General features: G+C 45.2%; 1 pseudogene; it reads right to left on the reverse strand.

Annotated features, from left to right (window-relative positions):
• Positions 1 to 2,707: 2,707 nt before the first annotated feature.
• Positions 2,708 to 2,886, reverse strand: LOC118944198 (U2 spliceosomal RNA; annotated as a pseudogene).
• Positions 2,887 to 5,813: the final 2,927 nt, after the last annotated feature.

A 5,813-nucleotide genomic window follows, 5' to 3' on the forward strand; every position in this document is an offset into this window, starting at 1 on the left:
TGAGCTGCACTTCCTAACCTCCTGCCCAATGTATGACCATATTAGAGACACATATTTCCCTCAGATTACACAGATACACAAACAAACCCAATTTTGATAAACTCCCATATCTACTGGGTGAAATACCACAGTGTGCCATCACAGCAGCAAGATTTGTGACCTGTTGCCACAAGAAAAGGGCAACCAGTGAAGAACAAACACCATTGTAAATACAACCCATATTTATGCTTATTTATTTTATATTGTGTCCTTTAACCATTTGCACATCGTTACAGCACTGTACAGTGCCTTATGAAAGTATTCGGCCCCCTTGAACTTTGCGACCTTTTGCCACATTTCAGGCTTCAAACATAAAGATATAAAACTGTATTTTTTTGTGAAGAATCAACAACAAGTGGGACACAATCATGAAGTGGAACGACATTTATTGGATATTTCAAACTTTTTTAACAAATCAAAAACTGAAAAATTGGGCGTGCAAAATGATTCAGCCCCCTTAAGTTAATACTTTGTAGCGCCACCTTTTGCTGCGATTACAGCTGTAAGTCGCTTGGGGTATGTCTCTATCAGTTTTGCACATCGAGAGACTGAGGTTGGATGGAGAGCATTTGTGAACAGCAGTTTTCAGTTCTTTCCACAGATTCTCGATTGGATTCAGGTCTGGACTTTGACTTGGCCATTCTAACACCTGGATATGTTTATTTTTGAACCATTCCATTGTCGATTTTGCTTTATGTTTTGGATCATTGTCTTGTTGGAAGACAAATCTCCGTCCCAGTCTCAGGTCTTTTGCAGACTCCATCAGGTTTTCTTCCAGAATGGTCCTGTATTTGGCTCCATTCATCTTCATCAATTTTAATCATCTTCCCTGTCCCTGCTGAAGAAAAGCAGGCCCAAACCATGATGCTGCCACCACCATGTTTGACAGTGGGGATGGTGTGTTCAGCTGTGTTGCTTTTACGCCAAACATAACGTTTTGCATTGTTGCCAAAAAGTTAAATTTTGGTTTCATCTGACCAGAGCACCTTCTTCCACATGTTTGGTGTGTCTCCCAGGTGGCTTGTGGCAAACTTTAAACAACACTTTTTATGGATATCTTTAAGAAATGGCTTTCTTCTTGCCACTCTTCCATAAAGGCCAGATTTGTGCAATATACGACTGATTGTTGTCCTATGGACAGAGTCTCCCACCTCAGCTGTAGATCTCTGCAGTTCATCCAGAGTGATCATGGGCCTCTTGGCTGCATCTCTGATCAGTCTTCTCCTTGTATGAGCTGAAAGTTCAGAGGGACGGCCAGGTCTTGGTAGATTTGCAGTGGTCTGATACTCCTTCCATTTCAATATTATCGCTTGCACAGTGCTCCTTGGGATGTTTAAAGCTTGGGAAATCTTTTTGTATCCAAATCCGGCTTTAAACTTCTTCACAACAGTATCTCGGACCTGCCTGGTGTGTTCCTTGTTCTTCATGATGCTCTCTGCGCTTTTAACGGACCTCTGAGACTATCACAGTGCAGGTGCATTGATACGGAGACTTGATTACACACAGGTGGATTGTATTTATCATCATTAGTCATTTAGGTCAACATTGGACCATTCAGAGATCCTCACTGAACTTCTGGAGAGAGTTTGCTGCACTGAAAGTAAAGGGGCTGAATAATTTTGCACGCCCAATTTTTCAGTTTTTGATTTGTTAAAAAAGTTTGAAATATCCAATAAATGTCGTTCCACTTCATGATTGTGTCCCACTTGTTGTTGATTCTTCACAAAAAAATACAGTTTTATATCTTTATGTTTGAAGCCTGAAATGTGGCAAAAGGTCGCAAAGTTCAAGGGGGCCGAATACTTTCGCAAGGCACTGTATATAATATGACATTTGTAATGTCTTTATTATTTTGGAACTTCAATGAGTGTAATGTTTACTGTTCATTTGTATTGTTTATTTCACTTTTGTATAGTCTCTACTTCACTTGCTTTGGCAATGTCAACACATGTTTCCCATGCCAGTAAAGGCCCTTGAATTGAGAGTGAGAGAGAGAGACATAGAGAGGGAGAGAGAAACAGATGAGCGAGAGAGAGAGAGAGACAGAGAGAGACAGCAGAGAGAGATTTAACTAGGCAAGTCAGTTAAGAATAAATTATTATTTACAATGACGGCCTACCAAAAGGCAAAAGGCCTCCTGCGGGGACAGGAACTGGGATAAATAAAAATCTAGGACAAAACACACATCACGACAGGAGAGACAACACAACACTACATAAAGAGAGACCTGAGACAACAACACAACATGACAAAACATCAGATAACGTTACCTGTATGAGTGACAGTCCATGTTTACCAGTACATGACTTAAAGCACATTTCATAGTTTATACTGTATATTGTTATTGTGTATATATTTCCAATCATAACTATTTTTTTTAACGACTTTATTATTTAGCTATTCGTGTATATTATTGTTTAGGAGAGCTTGCAAGTAAGCATTTCACTGTAGTTTACACCCTGTATCCTGTGCATGCGACAAATTAACTTTGATTTTGATGCAACTCACCATTCATATCAGCTGTCGTGGTCAATAGAATAGTTGACTGACTTGACCACCACGATCTAGTCATCATTGGCGTTAAGATGAACTACCTTAAATGTAATTATTCATCACGGTCCTGATAAATGAACACTAGAGAAGTATGTTACTTTTCCTTTACAACGGCAGGTGGTGCACCGTTCCTGGAGGTACTGCAATACCAGGTCGATGCGTGGAGTGGACGGAGCAAGCCCCTATTCCATCTCCCTATTCCAAAAATCAATGTAATATATGGTCCCCAGATAGGGGACGTATCAGATATGAAACTGATAAGAACAGATTTTTTTTTTTTTTTTTTTAAGTTTTATTGACACAATTCCTTTAAAAACAGCTCATTCATTTTATACATCATTTCATACACATAAAAACGGCAATAAGGCATAAAACACAGCATTTGAAAGTTACATTTAAATTAGCTAAAAAGTACATGTTGTTAAAACCAATGAAAACAACCATGAATAAAAGTACTTTCCTTGTAAAAACATCAAATCTGTAAAAGCCATTTAAAATGTGTACTAATGATCTAACAAAGGTGAAACATTTTTAAGACATGAAAAACATGTTAAAAAGCCACTTTGTTAAAAGGCTGTCTTCAGTCCCTTGTACAGGAACGGGGTGAGTCTTTATCAAACTCGCCTCATCCTGCTCTTCTGAATAAATTACCGTCCCTTCCTTCGGGGCGCAGAGGAGATCCCTCCCCTAGGCGCATCGCCTTAGGCGCCGCAGCGCTGTCAGGCCGTGGCCGCCGGGACCTATGGTGTTGTGGGGGACCCTTCGCCTGGGGTCGAGGCCCCCTTCCTTCCGTACCACCCCAGGGCTTCCGTGGCTACCATGGCCACTGCCTGGGGGGTGGTCTTTACGGTTTTCCCTACCAGCAGGTTGCGGGAGGACCACAGTGCTTCCTTCAAGCACGTGAGGGTGGGCCATACAGCACGAGCTGAGGCGTTAGGTCCTCCCCTGCTGGCAGACACGGGGTGATCAGGGGGCCTGCTTCCTTCCACAGGTCCCTGGCAGCTCTGCACTCCCAGAGCATGTGCCTCACCGACACTTCTTGGCCGCAGCCTGGTCGGGGGCACACGGATGTCCTCGCCATGCCCCGTGAGTGCATAACGGCCCTGACCGGGAGGATCTCGTGGGCGACCATCCAGGACAGGTCCCGATGCCGATTCAGGAGAGCTCCTGGGCAGCCACTACACAGCGTTACATCTGACTTTTGCCACCTCCCCGGCCAACAACAAGACTCAGGCCCTCGCACGGTTCTGGCTGGGATCTTACATCAGGACCCTGAGGCTGATCCCAGTCGACCTGCGAGGCCCAGTCTCTTTCCTGCTACCCACGCACTACGTCCAGCTCCAGAAGTTTTTAAGACATTTTCAACTGGAAAAAGAAACAGTCACGGTCTTAACAAAACACCGCTCTCTTCTCTCTCTTGTGCAGGATCGGGAACCAGTGTGTCCAGTGCGCGGGCTCACTATAGGTGAGCACACAACGGTTTGGCGCAACGTGGCCCATCCTGCTCTCCTGAATCGGCATCGGGACCTGTCCTGGATGGTCGCCCACGAGATCCTCCCGGTCAGGGCCGTTTATGCACTCACGGGGCATGGCGAGGACATCCGTGTGCCCCCGACCAGGCTGCGGCCAAGAAGAGTCGGTGAGGCACATGCTCTGGGAGTGCAGAGCTGCCAGGGACCTGTGGAAGGAAGCAGGCCCCTTGATCACCCCGTGTCTGCCAGCAGGGGAGGACCTAACGCCTCAGCTCGTGCTGTATGGCCCACCCTCACGTGCTTGAAGGAAGCACTGTGGTCCTCCCGCAACCTGCTGGTAGGGAAAACCGTAAAGACCACCCCCGAGGCAGTGGCCATGGTAGCCACGGAAGCCCTGGGGTGGTACGGAAGGAAGGGGGGCCTCCACCCCAGGCGAAGGGTCCCCCACAACACCATAGGTCCCGGCGGCCACGGCCTGACAGCGCTGCGGCGCCTAAGGCGATGCGCCTAGGAGAGGGATCTCCTCTGCGCCCCGAAGGAAGGGACGGTAATTTATTCAGAAGAGCAGGATGAGGCGAGTTTGATAAAGACTCACCCCGCTCCTGTACAAGGGACTGAAGACAGCCTTTTAACAAAGTGGCTTTTTAACATGTTTTTCATGTCTTAAAAATGTTTCACCTTTGTTAGATGAGTAGTACACATTTTAAATGGCAACATTTGATCTTAGCCAACAGGCCGAGAAGCGATACCGTAACGCTTCCGGGGGGTAGGTCCGATTCTCGGACACGTCAAATTCGTTAATGGTTATACCAAAATGAACTCTGTAAACTTTCAACCAAATATCAAAGATCATACTGTTAAAAACGGTGACATAAACTGGGAGTTTATCAACGTCGGAAATAATCACTTTTGACTGTTACAAAGTAACACATTGGGAGGTTCCTCAGTCACGGCGTCATCCACCCTCCAATCGGACACGAGAGAAAGCCTTGTTGAATTAAAACCAGATTAACAGCTAAATTTGAATAATAATACATGAAATACTGGTGGGGGAAACAATTTGGAGATAATTATATTGACAATAACATTTGATTTTTTTCAAATATCTCTGGTATCAGTAAAACAAAGTAACGGAAGTAATTGTCCACTTGGTGACGCCAGAGATCCACCGACCGTCGCCCTGTCCAAGCTGTACAACAAGCGTCTAAGGCACTGCATCTCAGTGCTACATGCGTCACTACAGACACCCTGGTTCGAATCCAGGCTGTATCACAACCGGCCGTGATTGGGAGTCCCATAAGGCGCTGCACAATTGGCCCATAGACCAATAGACCGTCATTGTAAATAAGAATTTGTTCTTAAGTTCTTAACTGACTTGCCTGGTTAAATAAAGGTTCAATAAAATAATAAATAAAAATAAAAACATTCTAAAGCGCATACATCAGCTCGACAGGTTAAGCCCTACAGGTTTAGCCCTACAGGTTTAGCCCTACAGGTTTAGCCCTACAAGTTAAGCCCTACAGGTTTAGCCCTACAGGTTTAGCCCTACAGGTTTAGCCCTACAAGTTAAGCCCTACAGGTGTAGCCCTACGGGTTTAGCCCTACAGGTTTAGCCCTACAGGTTTAGCCCTACAGGTTTAGCCCTACAAGTTAAGCCCTACAGGTTTAGCCCTACAGGTTTAGCCCTACAGGTTTAGCCCTACAAGTTAAGCCCTACAGGTTTAGCCCTACAGGTTTAGCCCTACAGGT

Source organism: Oncorhynchus mykiss, chromosome 2 (genome assembly GCF_057628025.1).
Source record: "Oncorhynchus mykiss isolate SJ-2025 chromosome 2, ASM5762802v1, whole genome shotgun sequence".
Classification (NCBI taxonomy): Eukaryota; Metazoa; Chordata; class Actinopteri; order Salmoniformes; family Salmonidae; genus Oncorhynchus; species Oncorhynchus mykiss.